At 36.3% G+C, this 18,288-nt stretch overlaps 1 pseudogene; it reads right to left on the bottom strand.

Moving 5' to 3' along the window:
* Positions 1–358: 358 nt before the first annotated feature.
* LOC119520779 lies at positions 359–9,600 on the bottom strand (annotated as a pseudogene).
* Between the last annotated feature and the right edge of the window lie 8,688 nt (positions 9,601–18,288).

Consider the following 18,288-nt stretch of genomic DNA (forward strand, 5'->3'; position numbering starts at 1 on the left):
AAAAAAAATACATATGCTGTGTAAAACATGTGATTGAGTGCTCATGTTACATCATCTCATAAAAGATAAGTATTATTTCCAAAGTAAAATTAAGTCACTTTTGTAGCTGTAAGTCAATATCGCACAAATGGACATTTAAGATTAAAGTGTCTTCCTGCTCTGGAGCAGTGCTTCTGTGGATACAGCAATCTGTACAAAGGTTTCCTTTTTTAAAAAATATATCTTCTTTTACACTTTCATTGTTTCATTTCATTGATCATTTTCTTCCAAATGAAACTGAAAATATCACTTCATAATTTGTTTTTATAATCCTGATATGATGCTGCCTTCTTCAGATCCATTCTCTGTCCAGTGAGATTCACTGTCCAATAATTGTTTTTTTATTTTTTTGATTCACTAAGTGGTTTGATAGGAAAAGTTTGATTTGATCCAATGCTTCTGGAATGTTTATTTTGGCTTGTAACAGAAGCTGGTTCTGGGTCCATCCCCAAAGGTGAGTTGGAAAACTGCAACCATCACCCAAGCTTGAAAATACTGGAAGTAGCCAATATTTCTTTTCATCACCAAAGACTTGTCTCCAATTTTTACTGTATCCAAGAGAGAAATCATTTCCATTAGGTCCATATGAAAATGTGGGTGCACCCACTACTGTTCAATTTTTTTCCAACCAGCCAGCAGTGATAGCTGAAAAGTAACAGGATGCTGATGAAGAACATTGCAGACACAAAGAAAAGAAAAATTAAATGGAAATTTGCCCATGTATCTGACAGTTCATTCATCCAAAATTTTTAAAGTACCATAAAACTGTTGTATTCACAAAAAGGCAATATCATATGGAATACAATAAAAACAGCAGGAAGAATTTGTAATTAGAAAATCCCACACAATTATTCACCCACGGACAGTGATGATCCATCTTGAGAATTCATAAGTCACATGCTGAGCAGTGGTCTATATGATCAGGTTTAATCAACTGACATTTTTCACAATATCTTATATATCATGAAGCTGATGTGTTGTAAATAGGTAAGTCCCTTGTGGCTCATCTCAAAACTTCTTGCTGTCTTTCTTGACTGAATTCCTTTTCATAATATTCCTTTTAAGCATTGGACAGGTAGAAACGTGCAGAGCTCCACCACATATGCATAGTAGGACCAGCCCACCATGAAGATGATGAAGAGCACCGACACCCAGCCCACTGTGCACTGGCAGCAGCACCAGAATCTATCTTGTATCTTAACTACTACAACATGAAGTTAATGCAACTTATGTCATATGATAAGGGGATAAGATACGGAAGAAAATAAAGATATTTACTTTATGTATATACAAAAATATATTCATAGCAAAACAAGGAAGAAATATTCATAACTTTAAGCTCCTCATATCTGTAAATGGTCTCAATCATAGCTCATATTTTTAATTGCCTTCTTCCACTATCCATCCCATATTCCCTTTATACTCAGCAATCACCTTGGTGGGTCATGGTTGTTTGCCTCATGAGATTACCCAAAATTTCTTTTCTGATGTTTCTGAAACAATGGTAGTCTTGCCTGGAATGAATTGTAGGTTTCCACTGAATTTAATCAAAGGAAATACTAGAACTAAAATACACCCTAGGGGATCTCCTGTATTCCAGGTGAACTCTTCTTTACCTCCATTGTGTTGCAGTCCTATTTTGACATGATAACAAGACAAGCAACCTCAGAAAGTATAGTAATTCCCTTCTTTGGCTATTGATAAAGAGACATGAGGAACCCAAAGTGATTGGCTGGAAGTATTAACTTCCAGTTCAATGGAATCATTATTGTATCTTCTGGTGGAAGTATGCTTCCTTTTCGAAATAAAACACAGCTTGATATTCATCATTGATGTTTTCTTGACTTTTATCTTCTTTATTCTGATGGGCCATAAATTTTTGCTTCTTTTCTGTTTTTTAATATTTTGTTGCACTCTGCACATTTTAGTATTTTAAGTTGTTAATGCTAGGATTTAGTCCCTGGGCTGTCTTATTCTTGGGTTTGTATTCAGCTTTTGTTTGCTTTTAAGTGCCACAAACAAATGCAATAAATACCTTTCCCATTTTTTTATGTTAGATTTGTGTTGAGCTGGGTCCTACTTCAGAGTTCAGCCATAATATCAAGAAAATCAGCCTCAAGTGAATGCAAAGTGCAGCCTTCCCTTTCTTTTCTGAGACTGTGCCTTGCCATGGACTTTTGCTCATTTGTGGCCTTAATAAGTTTTCCTATTTAAAGGAATTTTAATTCCTTTCTACTTTTCATGAAGTAGAATTTCTCCCTCTCCTTGGTGCTCTATTGTAAGATTTTAGCAGATAAGTTTTGCCCCAGGCTGTTTGGGTTTCTTCTACTACTTTAGCTGTCTGGAGCTTTTACCTGGGGGGCAATTTGGCAGTGAGGAGGGGTGAGTCCAAGAGGAGGTCAGTCTTTCCCAGTCAGACAAGGCCAGAGAACAACAATGGGGGCACAGGCTGATATTATACTGCACTGGGGATGGCATGGGGGAGAGGCCAGTAAAGATGCCAGGAGCATCTCCTTTGTCTTTTAAAGCTGTGTTTCTTGACTCAGCATGTATGCAGTTTATGCCATCCTTTAACTGTTTTCTGTAGTTCTAAGGCAGTGTATTGTCTTTAACACTCCTCTAATGCCTTTTCATGAGGCGCTTTGGAACAATGGCCACACTCAGAGCTGGGTACAAATGAACTGATGTAGCTGATCAAAGTAGTGAACAGCAATCTAACCAGATACCCACAGGACTTTGGAAACCAGGTTTTTATATCCCACCCTGGGACCAACAAGCTGTATGAGGAGCTGGGACTGCAGACCCCACTGCTATCTGCCAGGAGGTTATGGGATGGGGGCTTGTAGCTACTGCACAGTGTTCTACTAGACACCTGAGTTTCAAAATAGCTGATTCAGACAGTTCCTGTCAGTTCAATAGTTGTGGTAGTGGGACTGATTCCTGAAGCTTCTACCCTGCATTTTCCCACAGTCCTCAGTCAGTAACACTCTAGTTTTAAGGTTAACATTTTAGAAGAAGAATTTCAATTGTTTAAGCCTTGGTCAATTATGCACAAATTGACTGAGGGAGGAAGTATATCCTTTGTATAATATCCTACTACAGTTTTCTATATTTGCTTTTTATTATTAACAGAGTAGCACTAAAATCATGAACACAGGAAGCATATGTATGTACTTAGTTTGGAAGTAAGCATAGCTTCCCTAACAGGTCAATTTTTTTGTGTTTTCATAAAAGGCATTTATAGTAACCTGTAGATCCCCAAATTGTTTGCAAATTGAACTGTTTACCATCAATGTTAAAAGCATAAATTAATGAAATCAATAAAGCCCTATTATTTCATATGAAAATTTAAAATTTACTTAAATTTTCATAATTGTTTATCTTGAATAATTAACTAAATGTGATTTGTGTTCACCTCACTCAGCTTACACAAATATATGCATATGGTTTAAAGTGGGAATATGCCTTTTTACAAATTCTTTTAAAACTAGGACCATCTGCTATTGAAATGCAATAATTTCCCCATTCTTATAAATATCTGATACACAGTAGAGGCTAGAAAAATAGAAACTGTTTTATACTATTATTATTCAAAATTACCCATTGGCAAACAAAATCTATTAATCATATTTTGCCATGCTCTATTCCTGTCTCATTTTCTTTATCAATATTGAACAAGTTCAAATTTTCCAATATGTATAATTATGCCATAACACCAAGAACAAGAGTATTTGTCTTAAAAATATTTCAGACCATGTCTGACAAAGAATATGATACGCATTGATATAAATAGGGACAATAGTGGGACAATGCAAATCTCCTAGTGTTTTCACAGTGCTCAGAGATTATATTACATTTATGTAATAACCTCATAAGTGCTGTGGTGAATATAAGAGTATAGGGTAGTCTGAATTTAAGTAAAACATAAGCATTTCTTGGACTTATTACTGTCTGAAAAATTAGAGAAGCTGATGACCATTATTGCTAACAAAAACAAACAGCACCCATTTCACAGAAATATACATAAATGAGAGCAAGTCATGCACAGGTCATAAAAATATGAAAATATATAGATCTTATAAATATAAGAAGACACAATGCATATACAAGATGAGAGATTAGTCCAAAATATTTTATTAAATAAATATTTATCAAAGACATCTCTAACTGCAAATAAGATGAATTGCAATAAATACAGATGCTGGACAACATAGAGTTCAGATCAAAAATAAGCCATAATACCTTAACAGATATGGATATCATATATGATAAGTTAAAATTTTCATACAAATTCAATATATAGAGGAAAATAATGCACATTTTAAGTATTTGAGTAAATTAATCAGCACTGATAGAACCAGGAAAAAGTAACTAATAGTTTAATTATAAAGCAGTTTTAAATTTATTTTAATCTTTCAAAAATCATATAAGAAAATGAACAAATATAATTCTGCAAAGAAATACTTAATATAAAGTAAAGATACAAATCATGTGAAAGTAAAAATATGTCTAAAAAGTATTGCTGTAGTGTAAATGAAAATATCAAATACAGGATAAGGAAGGAAACATATGTTCTTAGGTATATGTTGAATAATAAAAAAATAAAACTGCAATTCCAGATTTTGTAAAGGAATTTTTAAAAGGAAATTTTAGTAACCCTAGTGAACAAAAATTTGGGATATCACAAAATTTGTATTCATTATCAATCCTTAGCTTTATAACTTTTCTGTATTAAAATTTTCAAAACAAATAAGCCAGTAATTTAACTCAGAATTTATTTCTTTTCAAAGAACACAAACTTGTAGAACTCAAGGAGAAAGAAATGATTATTTTAATCATACCAAAAATAAACGAAGGAATACCATTTACTGAAGCTTATTGATCCATCAAAGTTTGCTAGGATTTTCACATGGTTAGCAGGTAGACACAAAAGAGATTGCTGCAAGGAGATACTTAACCTCACGAATTACAAAACTTCAAATCTTAAAACATGGCAAGATGAGTTTCTTAAGTTCAGTCATGTAGCATGAAAATATTAATTTCTCAAATTTAAACAACAAAAGTATAACAAATGTTGTAAAGATGAGTGAAAACCAAAAGCTGAAAAATGGAAATAGAAAACAAAATTGTGTATATATATATTTTATATATAAAGATTAGTCTGGAAGACCATGAATGGAACAATCAAAAATGGCTAGGCTATTTTTATTTTCTTTATTAACTCAAAATTGTTCTTAATTTTCTTCCATGCTAACATATAAACATATACTTTTTTTCCATATCTTCATTTCTCTCAATATTTTATTTTTCTCTAAGACAAAATATTGAAGTGCTCTTTATTCCTTTTTAGTTGTTTATTTCTTTGTTTGTAATAAGACTAAGAAAAAGTACTTATAAAACACCTGTGAACATTTTCATAACAAAAGCTAATGTGTATTAAAAATTTTGCAAGAATGTAAGTATTCTGATGATCTAGCCATAATTGATTAGAATTGCATTAAATTCTTTCCATTTATCATCTGATCCTATCTTTAACACAACTCTCTGAATTTACAGTTCTTTTTTGTACAGTTGAGAAAAATAGATTTAAAGTTTTGGTGAATTACCAAGTTGAGTTGCCATAGGCTTAAGAAGCTGGCAGATCGAGAAAGTAAAACCCAGACTGTCCAGTACAAAGCAGCACCCTGAAAACTTGCTGTATTTCTCCTTCAGATAAAAAAATGGAATGAGTTACAAAAATGATTTTCATAATAAAATTATCTAAAATTGGAACATGCATGGGGATTTCTGTGATACAATTTGAAGGAAAACACCACATTTTTTAAACAGTAGTTGTCATAAAATTACCATGTATTTAAGTCACAGGCTCAACACATATTTCATGGATTCCATTCCCTATGTAGATTTCTAAAACATATACATAGAAATGTTCCAGATCATACATGGTCTAATAGAGGGTGGCTCAACAAAATTACAAACTAATAAATGGATACCAGTTTACATAGGGAGTGACCAAATAAACACATAAATATGACAGAAAGTTAAGATGAGGAGAAATATTCAGCAACACTGTCATTTTAATTGCCTGGAGCCCTCTCTCTTCTGCATGACTCTAATAAGAGCATTTTTCATTTCTGTGCCAGTTTGAATGTATTATGTCCCCCAGAAAAAGCCATATTCTTTGATGCAATCTTGTGGGGCAGACATAATAGTGGGGATTAAGTTGGAACATTTGGATTAGTTTGTTTGCATGGAGATGCGCCCCACCCAACTGTAGATGATAACTGGTGGGATATTTCCATGGAGGCGTGGCCCCACGCATTCAGGTTGGGCCTTGATCAGTGGAGCCATATAAATGTGCTGACTCAGGGAGATGGAATGGAGTGCAGCTGTGAGTGACATTTTGAAGAGGAGCAAGCTTGCTAGAGAGGAATGTCCTGGGAGAAAGCCATTCTGAAACCAGAACTTTGGAGCAGATGCCAACCATGTGCCTTTCCAGCTAACAGAGGTTTTCCAGACACCATTGGCCATCCTCCAGTGAAGGTTCCTGATTGTTGGTATGTTACCTTGGACACTTGGTGGCCCTAAGACTGTAACTGTGTAACCAAATAAACCCCCTTTTATAAAAGCCAATCCATTTCTGCTGTTTTGCATTCTAGCAGCATTAGCAAACTAGAACACTTCCTTAGGGAGAGATGGTAAGCCCTGATACATATCACTTTATCATTTCAGCCTATTGGTGATGGAGATTTTCTGTTGGTTATGGAAATTTCCCATCCTATTCTTGAGCAACCCTGAGTGTTCCTGCTTCAGTGGTTCCTGAATCACAGACTAGGTCCATCCCTGTGACCCTTGACACACAGGGCTGTTTACTGAAGCTGGATAGGAAATGATGGATAAATGGGGAGAAGAGGAAATATTTTATCCAGTATCCTGCCATAGCACTGCCTCCTCTAGAATTTGGGATGTTCTGAAGGAAAATGCAAGGATATGTTTATTATCTAAGTTTCTGACTTAAATAAATTTCTTTATTAAAGGATCAAATTAGAAAATTTACAAAAAATTCTTGTCAGAAAGTGTGTCTTAACTGGAAATACTAACTGTAAGTACAATGATATTCAAACTTTATGAGGCTAATGAAGTAGTAAAGATTATATTGAGGAGTGTGGAATGAGACTGGTGTGGAAATAATGTAATTTAATTTGAATGAAGGTGTTCTGGAATCTCTGTACACTGTTATACACATATGATATTATCATAATGATTTCATGGATTTGCAATTAATTATATATATTTCATAGTCTGTTTCTTCAAGCAATACTTGCATTTTATATATACATATAATGTATATATTTGTATTACATACACATTATATAATTAAGTAATAATATATATATATTTGTATAGTTATTGAATACATATTATTACATAATATTCTATCTATCTATCTATATATATGCCTATTGTTACTGAAAATAAAAAGAAACTCATGGTGAAAGGGCTAAGAATGTGCAATGACTGCCAATCTGTGACACCAGAATAGAGTTTTATGAGAACACAAAGAAGAGAACCATAAGTTGCTAGCTAAGACAAACTTTCTCCCTCACCTCCCATAGGTGTATCTTAAAGTGAACATGCACATTCTTAAGCAAGATAGCTAACTGTCCTAGAACCACTCCTGCTACATATCAGTAACAATAAAGACACGTGTATGATCTGGCAATCCTGAATTGTCTCAGAGCCTTCCTTGTTCTTGCCCTGTATAGCCCTCTTTAACCCACAGGGTGGCCTTTAGCACTATTCTGAATATCCTTCAGGCACCCAGGACCAGCTACCTGCTCTACAAGTTCACTAGTAAACTGCTATTATTTTGTTATGTGAAGTGGCCTGCTTCATTTTTTGGTATTCAGTGCCCAGTGAACTTTGGCAGAACCTGTTCTGTAGGTTCACTCCTAGACAATTGGAGGATCAGCCAGAAGACTGAAAACAAAACTAGCTGAGGGAAATGAGAGTCCATGGCCACCATGTTGCACTTGATGGGGGCAATCCAGGGTGGCAAACTACCAGTATGTAGGGGAGGTAACCCTTTTATAGAAAAGTTTACTCCAGTGTGTGTGTTTGGGAATACCCCAAAATGACACCTGGAGTCTTATTTGTCCTGAAGGGAAACCTGGCATGCAAATGGAAATCACAAGGTAAAGAAGAGATTGCTGCTGCTGTGTGGCCATTGATATGGACAGCTAGATATAATATTAAAGCCCAATTCAAAGCAGAAGCTGAATTGAAAAGACTAGAAGAGCTTTAGCTCTAGAAAAGACTAGAAGAGCTTTAGCTCTAGAAAAGGATATTAGATTAGTATTTTCCAACAATACTGATGCATTAGAAAAAAAGTGCAAACCATTGAGTGACAATTAGAAGTTAAAATGTGAAAATGTACAGACTAAGGATGGCATTGCAGCAGATCTGAGTGATTATACAGAAAGAAGGCTGGGATCCAAAGCCTTGGAATTCCTGGAGAGTTTAGTAGAGGGATTATAGGAGGAAAAAATTGAAATTAAAATGAGCCATTTTTAATTACAAAAATGAAAGCAACCAGGGAACCTGATGACAAATGGCAAGATATCCCTGCACAAAAGCAAACAGTAATGAAGGGTGTACCCTTGCAGAATTAGTAGAACTAACAGAAAACTTGAAACAAAAGAGCCAAGAAAACATAGTTGCTTGGTTATTAAGATTATGGGACTTAGTAGAGGGAGATGGTATTATCCTTTGGGGAATGGAAATGGCAAAAATTGCTAGCATAACTACACATCCCTCTCTTTGCCAGTGTCTTTATCAAAGAAAGACCAGATGGCATACAATATTTATTAGTATGGTGCATTTTATTTGCAAAATTGGCCTGGCCTAATGAAGGGGATATGCTTTCCAAAATAGGCAGAGCTTCATCTATGGAATAATTAAAAAATATAGCCTGAGAATTAGGAATGAAGCATGCGGAATATGCTGAACACTTTATGGTCCTGATGAAAGATAAAATCCTCCAAACTGCACTTTCATCCTGGTATGGGACATTGGCTGCTAATCTAAGCCCTCTAGTCAGCCAGAGAATTCACTGGGTGGCAGTGCAACAGCTGATGGCTAAGAAATATGGCCGTAAAGGGTAAGAAAATTAACCAAAGAGAACTCACAAGGGTATGGACAGAGGGGGCATGTAGTGTAACCTGTTAACAATTATGGATTGATTTCATTGCTTCAGGTAGTCCAACAGAAAAAAAAATAATAAATAAAGAACCTAATTCTACATTCATAGGACTCTGGCAAAAGCTGCCTAAGGATACATGATATCAACCTGACTACATTTAAATATGGGCCATCTGTCATCACTCCCATGGCACTCCCCCTCCATGAGGAAATAAAGTCTGATTTAAGGGCGTGGGTACCCCCTACCCCTGAAGTCTAGGGCTGGGGACATGGTCATCTTCAAATACAGATGGCAGCAGATGATTGGAGGACTCACATAGGACCAGTTTTCCAGTCATCTCCAGCAAACCATTTGTCCATTTTAACCATTATTGATACTAGACCAGAGTGCTCAGTCATCTATGGGAATACCTGGAGATTTAATGGACCCATAAACATGATAGATGTGTATAGGGGAAAAGCCATATGATTAGCTATGCTAAAAGATAAAGCCCAGAGTTTCCTCAGAGAAGCTAAGAGAGGACCCCCAGATGATTAGAGAGAAACACCCTGAGAGAAAGAATCAAAGATGCATAGGAGCTGAGAGAAGAGCAGCCTGGAGACATTTTGGAGAAAGCCATTTTGAAACACAACTTGGGAGCAAAGGACAAGCAGACACCAGCCATGTGCCTTCCCAGTTGACAAAGGTGTTCCAGACACCATCAGTCATTCTCCAGTGAAGGTATCATATTGTTGATGCTTTAGCATGGACATTTTTATGGCCTTAGAATTGTAAATTTATAACCAGATAAATCTCCTTTAAAAAAGTTAATCCACTTCTTGTATTTTTCATAATGGCAGCTTCAACAAACTGAAAGAAATATATTTAAGGGAAACTCTACAGTCATTAAAATTAATGGTGCACATAAGTAAAGGAAAAAAACTGAAATGCACAAGTAGTTTGAATTTGGCACAGTTTACGTATCATGCTAGAATAAAGTATAGACAACAAAGTCAAAAAAGATTATGTCATATGATGTAACCATAGACAAATACTGTGATCAGGAAGCATACAGCTGTTATCTGTTACATGACATTTATTTATTTGGTTATATTATTTTCTTTATCATCAGAGCAGGGCTTCCACAAAAGCAAAGAATCTACTGCAGAGGAGTTACTCTTCTGAGTGCTGCTTTCCCCACAAATTAGGCATTAGTATCAAAGTGGGCTTTTTACCTTACTCCTAGATTAGCTCTGTGAGCCATATCTGGGCCCAACATATGACATTTTTTGTGCAGAACTTTTTGAACCAAAGATGTGTGTACATTAAAGTCCAGCATTTCTAATATTTTGTGGCTATATTTCTGTTAATAAATGAAAAAATTTTAGGTGGTAAAAAGACATGGTTTTCAAACCCCTTGTATCATATATTGAGAGAGTAAATCCCTTTTCAATTTTAGCTCAATATCTATGACTACATTAAACAATAAAAGTCTCAATTTTGTCATATTACATCTTCAATATCACAGTAACCCTTTCCATTCTCCCTTTTTAACATAAAGACAAGAGGTTCCATCCTTAAAATTGTGCACAAGTTTGAGTATCTCATCAAAATATAACTACTTTTTTCCTATTTCTTTAAATTTTTTGTCACAATTAGAATCAAAGATATCTCATTTATGAAAATTAAATCCTGGATTCTTTTTATAAATTTACATAAACACCAAGGTGAATTTGAAAAAGAATTGTTAAGAAGTGAATGTAGTTATTAGAATGACTTAAGAACTGAGAAACAAATAAAATAGAATTTCTATGGCTAAGAGATTTAAAACAGAGTCAGGAGGACATTTAGGAAATTACTATTTTTTGCACATCTCAGTCAGATAACACAAATTGACAAGGTATGCAAAACCAAAAGCTACAATGTTCCTGAAAACATCTGGATGCCATGAACCAAATACAAGATAAAGACAACAGGAAACTTTCTAACATGAAGGACATTTGGAAAGCCCCAAATATCCAAAACTCATAATTCTTTACAAATATTTATATAGTTTTCTTTTTTTTCTTTTTAAAACCCTTGCTTGGAAGTCCAACAATGGACACAGTTTGGGTTGCAACCTGAATCTCTGCTCCCTGACTTGTAATTCTAAGACCACAAATAAATCCTTGTTCCTCCTCTTTACAGGGTAAGCTTTCAGTCTTTCACTATTAAGTAGGGTATTAGTTCTGGGTTTTTTACATATGCTCTTTATCATGTTTGGGAAGTTTTCCTCTGTTCCTAATTTTTGAAGTGCTTTTCTCAAGATGGGGTGCTAAGTTTTTAAAAAATGCCTTTTCTGCATCAATTGACATGATAATGTGTTTGTTTTTTCCTATTCTGTTAATGTGATGCATTAGATTAATTGGCTTTCTTATGTTGAACCATGCTTGCAAACTAGGGATAAATCCATCTTGATCCTGGTGTATAACTCCAAATGAGTTGTTGGATTTACTTTGCTAGTATTTTCTTGGGGATATTTGCATCTACATTCATAAGGGATATTGGTCTGGAATTTTTTAATACCATATGTAAGACCTCCACCCCTCCTCCACTCACCCAACCCCCACAAACTGAAAAGGTGACCACCCCTTTAAGGCCACAACAATGCATTTATCACAAGGAGGAACACTGGAAATGGGAGTGCCGGGTTTATCCAAATGATAGGGAACCAAGAATTGCTCTCAAGTCAGCCTACCAAATGCCTTAGCTCACTGAGAGAGGAACAACCAGAACTGATGGGGACCTGGGGCACCTTTCAGCCTAACAACTCACATCTACATTATCCATGAAGAGCCCAGGGAACTGTGATGCTGGGAAAGAAACTTATAGACTTTCTAGTAGATACTGGAGCTAGTTATTCTGCTTTAAATGAAAAACAAGGTTCTCTCTCTCCAAAGACTGAGGCTATCATGGGGATTTTCTGTGACCATGGGCCATAAACCCTTCCTTAAAATCCCTTGAATATCACCTGGGGGACCCTAATTGAAAGCACATCTTCCTTTATATGCCTGAATGTTCTATCCCACTGTTGGATGGGATCTGCCAACTAAATGGTCAGGTGACCTTCTCTTCACAAAAAGTAATCATTGAAGTTCCTTCTGTAAAGCATGTGCACTTTGGGCTGCCCTACTAAACTTTAATGAAGATAACCACCTTGAGATCCTGGAGGATATTCTCCTGAAGGAGAGGTAAGATGTATGGCTGATGGAATTACAGGAAGAACAAGAAATGCAGAATTGATCCAGGTAAAGATTCACCCTGATGCAAAAACAAACAAAAAACCCTCATTTGAAGCAGTAACCTCTGAGAGGGAGGCCATGGAAGGCATAGAACTATTAGCAGATGCATTTATTTGGCATCAGTTAATTTGACATTGCCAATTTCCATACAATACTCTTATTCTGCCTGTCCAAAAACCCTGTACTAATGAGTACAAATCACAGGATTTGAAGGCTGTTAATCAAAGAGTGAAAGATACTCAACAAGTAGAACCTAACCCTTACACATCACTTACCACCCTATCTGGGAATCTCTGTTGGTTTATGGTGTTGGACTTAAAGATGGCTTCTACTGTGTACCTCTAAGTCCAGAATCCCAAGAATTATTTGCCTTTGAATAGGAGGATGCCAAGACAAATGTAAAGGATCAATATTGCTTGGCTTTGCTCTCCCAGGGGTTTAAGAATGCCCCCACTTTATTTGCAGAATCATTTAGCTAGAATTCTAAGAGAGCTTCAACTTCAGGAAGGAGTTTTTGTCAATGATATTTTGATCACTAACACCTCCAAGGAAGCTTCAGATCAAAACACTATCCTAGAGGTGGGGCAAGATGGTGGACTGGTGAGCTGTATGTTTTAGTTACTCCTCCAGGAAAGTAGGTAGAAAGCCAGGAACTGTGTGGACTGGACACCACAGAGCAATCTGACTTTGGGCGTACTTCATACAACACTCATGAAAATGTGGAACTGCTGAGATCAGAGAAATCTGTAAGTTTTTGTGGCCAGGGGACATGCACCCCTCCCTGCCAGGCTCAGTCCCATGGGAGGAGGAGCTGTCAGCTCCGGGAAGGAGATGGGAGAACTGCAGTGGCAGCCCTTATTGGAAACTCATTCTACTGATCCAAACTCCAACCATAGATAGACTGAGACAAGACACCAGAGAATCTGAGAGCAGCCAGCCCAGCAGAGAGGAGACAGGCATAGAAAAAAACAGCATGAAAAACTCCAAAATAAAAGCAGAGGACTTTTGGAGTTCTGGTGAACACAGAAAGGGGAAGGGCAGAGCTCAGGCCCTGAGGCTCATATGCAAATCCCAAAGAAAAGCTGATCTCTCTGCCCTGTGGACCTTTCATTAATGGCCCTAATTACTTTGTCTCTTAGTATTTCAATAATCCATTAGATCTGTCAGGAGGGCCCTTTTTTTTTTAATCCTTTTTTTCTGTTTCTAAAACAATTACTCTAATAAGCCCAAAGACTTGCAATTTGGGCAGGTCAAGACAAGAGCAGAACTAAGAGAGCTCTGAGACAAAAGGCAATAATCCAGTGGCTGAGCAAATTCACTAACCACCACAACTTCCCAAGAAAAGGGGGGTGTCCGCTCACAGCCATCATCCTGGTGAACAGGAAACACTCCTGCCCATCGCCAGCCCTACAGCCCAGAGCTGGCCCAGACAACCCAGTGTGACAAAAGTGCTTCAAATAACAGGCACACACCACAAAACTGGGTGTGGACATTAGCCTTCCCTGCAACCTCAGCTGATTGTCCCAGAGTTGGGAAAGTGGAGCAGTGTGAATTAACAAAACCCCATTCAGCCATCATTTCAGCAGACTGGGAGCCTCCCTACACAGCCCAGCAGCCCAGAACCACCCTGGGGGGATGGCACTCACCTGTGACATAGCACAGTCATCCCTCAACAGAGGACCAGGGAGTGCACGGCCTGGAAGAGGGACCCACTTGCAAGTCTCAGGAGCCATACACCAATATCAAGGACTTGTGGGTCAGTGGCAGAGACAAACTGTGGCAGGACTGAACTGAAGGATTAGACTATTGCAGCAGCTTTAAAACTCCAGGATCACCGGGGAGATTTAATTGTTAGAGCCACCCCCCCCCCGACCACCCAGAAACACACCCCATATACAGGGCAGGCAACACCAACTACACACGCAAGCTTGTTACACCAATTGGACCCCACAAGACTCACTCCCCCACTCACCACAAAGGCAAAGCAGGGGAGAACTGGCTTGTGGAGAACAGGTGGCTCGTGGCTGCCACCTGCTGGTTAGTTAGAGAAAGTGTACTGCACAAATCTGTAGATCTGATAAATTAGAGATAAGGACTTCAATTGGTCTACAAATCCTAAAAGAACCCTATCAAGTTCAGCAAATGCCAAGAGGCCAAAAACAACAGAAAATTATAAAGCTTATGAAAAAAACAGACAATATGGATAACCCAAGCCCAAGCACCCAAATCAAAAGATCAGAAGGGACACAGCACCTAGAGGAGCTACTCAAAGAACTAAAGATGAACAATGAGACCATAGTACAGGATACAAAGGATATCAAGAAGACCCTAGAAGAGCATAAAGAAGACATTGCAAGACTAAATAAAAAAATAGATGATCTTATGGAAATTAAAGAAACTGTTGACCAAATTGAAAAGATTCTGGACACTCATAGTAAAAGACTAGAGGAAGTTGAACAATGAATCAGTGACCTCGAAGATGACAGAATGGAAAATGAAAGCATAAAATAAAGAATGGGGAAAAAAAGAGAAAAAATTTAAACGGACCTCAGGGATATGATAGATAATGTAAAACGTCTGAATATAAGACTCATTGGTATTCCAGAAGGGGAAGAAAAGGGTAAAGGTCTAGGAAGAGTATTCAAAGAAATTGTTGGGGAAAACTTCCCAAATCTTTTAAACAACATAAATACACAAATCATAAATGCCCAGTGAACTCCAAATAGAATAAATAATAAACCCACTCTGAGACACATTCTGATCACACTGTCAAACACGGAAGAGAAGGAGCAAGTTCTGAAAGCAGCAAGAGAAAAGCAATTCACCACATACAAAGGAAACTGCATAAGACTAAGTAGTGACTACTCAGCAGCCACCATGGAGGCAAGAAGGCAGTGGCATGATATATTTAAAATTCTGAGTGAGAAAAATTTCCAACCAAGAATACTTTATCCAGCAAAGCTCTCCTTCAAATTTGAGGGAGAACTTAAATTTTTCACAGACAAACAAATGCTGAGAGAATTTGCTAACAAGAGACCTGCCCTACTGGAGATAATAAAGGGAGCCCTACAGACAGAGAAACAAAGAAAGGACAGAGAGACATGGAGAAAGGTTCAGTACTAAAGAGATTCGGTATGGGTACAATAAAGGATATTAATAGAGAGAGGGGGAAAATATATATGACAAACATAAACCAAAGGATAAGATGGCTGATTCAAGAAATGCCTTCACAGTTATAACATTGAATGTAAATGGATTAAACTCCCCAATTAAAAGATATAGATTGGCAGAATGGATCAAAAAAAAATGAACCATCAATATGTTGTATAGAAGAGACTCATCTTAGACACAGGGACGCAAAGAAATTGAAAGTGAAAGGATGGAAAAAATATTTCATGCAAGCTACAGCCAAAAGAAAGCAGGTGTAGCAATATTAATCTCAGATAAAATAGACTTCAAATGCAGGGATGTTTTGAGAGACAAAGAAGGCCACTACATACTAATAAAAGGGGCAATTCAGCAAGAAGAAATAACAATCGTAAATGTCTATGCACCCAATCAAGGTGCCACAAAATACATGAGAGAAACACTGGCAAGACTAAAGGAAGCAATTGATGTTTCCACAATAATTGTGGGAGACTTCAACACATCACTCTCTCCTATAGATAGATCAACCAGACAGAAGACCAATAAGGAAATTGAAAACCTAAACAATCTGATAAATGAATTAGATTTAACAGACATATACAGAACATTATATCCCAAATCACCAGGATACACATACTTTTCTAGTGCTCATGGAACTTTCTCCAGAATAGATCATATGCTGGGACATAAAACAAGCCTCAATAAATTTAAAAAGATAGAAATTATTCAAAGCACATTCTCTGACCACAATGGAATACAATTAGAAGTCAATAACCATCAGAGACTTAGAAAATTCACAAATACCTGGAGGTTAAACAACACACTCCTAAACAATCAGTGGGTTAACGAAGAACTAGCAAGAGAAATTGCTAAACATATAGAGATGAATGAAAATGAGAACACAACATACCAAAACCTATGGGATGCAGCAAAAGCAGTACAGAGGGGGAAATTTGTAGCACTAAATGCATGTATTAAAAAGGAAGAAAGAGCCAAAACCAAAGAACTAATGGATCAACTGAAGAAGCTAGAAAATGAACAGCAAACCTATCCTAAACCAAGTGGAAGAAAAGAAATAACAAGGATTAAAGCAGAAATAAATGACATAGAGAACAAAAAAACAATAGAGAGGATAAATATCACCAAAAGTTGGTACTTTGAGAAGATCAACAAGATTGACAAGCCACTAGCTATTAAGGAAACAGGATTCTTTGGAAAAATGGCTGATTTTAGGATTGGGGGAAGGAAAATGGAAGAGGATCCTTGAGCATCTTGTAGTATTTTAAAGTAAATAAATGCTCAAAAGACAAAAGGTTGCATACACATCAAAGGGGCATAGTATGCAACCTGAAAATGCTTCCAATAGTCAAAGATGGAATAATTTGAACAAGAAAATAATTTGTTGTATTAAAACTTAAATATAAAATAAGTATAAATGAGTCTGTGCTAATATAAATGATTGAATAAGTAAATAAATGGGAGAACAAAGATAAATCATTTTTACAGAAGAATTGCAAATATTGTATATTTTCCACCTATAAAAAGTGGAATTTAACACTGCACCCTACCCAATGAGGGTGAGCTAAATTTAGTGACCCACTTCCAAAGAATATATATGCAAATGGGAAATGTAGCAACTTTTCAGTTGAGAAACATGGCATCACTTAACCAAGTGATAATGATTTATATCAGTGATGGCCAGTGGACATGTTGCACTACCTGATTTGATGTGACAAGAAGGGCTCTTCATTTCTGTGATATTAGTTCCCAAAAAAACATAATTTAGATGAAGAGGTATTTCCAGAAAACCATAATTTGATTAGGGGGTATTCTGCTGGATTCCTCAAAACCTTCAATGTCATTACAAAAGGACAGAATTTAGACACTGTCACAGACCAGAAGAGACTAGTAGGCAACAAGATAAATAAGTGCAATGTGGTGTCTTGGATTGAATCCTGGAACAGAAAGGGGACATTAATGAAACATGAGTTCAATATTTCATTATTTGGAAGTGAGTTGCAAATAAAATCTGGAGCTTGGTTAATAGTAATGTACCAATATTTGTTTACAAGTATTGACAAATGTCCCATGTGGGAAACCTGAGTGAGAAGTCTATAGGAACTCTCTCCTTTAAATTTGAAACATTTCTGTAAATCTAAAACAATTCAAAAATAAAAATTTAATTTAAAAATACTAATTCCTCTAACTGAAGGCAAGTAACCAATTTTATTATATATTGTATGCCCATATATACATGTATATACATAAAGAACATTGATTATACATTAATTATGCCATTTTCAAAGTTGTTTTTCAAATACCATTACATGTTTTAAAAATGTAGCAAATAAAGACACAAACAATAATTGCTATAACATCAAAACCAGAGAGATAGAGTCCACATTTTCAAGTATTTTATCTTGTCATTCTTTATATTTTCACATACTTGAGGTCATTCTTTTTTGTAAATTTCTAGTCTGCATTTCATATTTAATTTTGCATATCAACATTTTCTTATATCACTAAAGTTTTGATTGATATAATTTTACCCAGGGAAATTTCAGTTCATTGGGAGATTTGACACACACACAAGGAAAAGGGCTTTTTCAAATGCTATATTATGGACAGTAAGAAATATGA

Source organism: Choloepus didactylus, chromosome 26 (assembly GCF_015220235.1).
Source record: "Choloepus didactylus isolate mChoDid1 chromosome 26, mChoDid1.pri, whole genome shotgun sequence".
NCBI classification, from domain to species: Eukaryota; Metazoa; Chordata; class Mammalia; order Pilosa; family Megalonychidae; genus Choloepus; species Choloepus didactylus.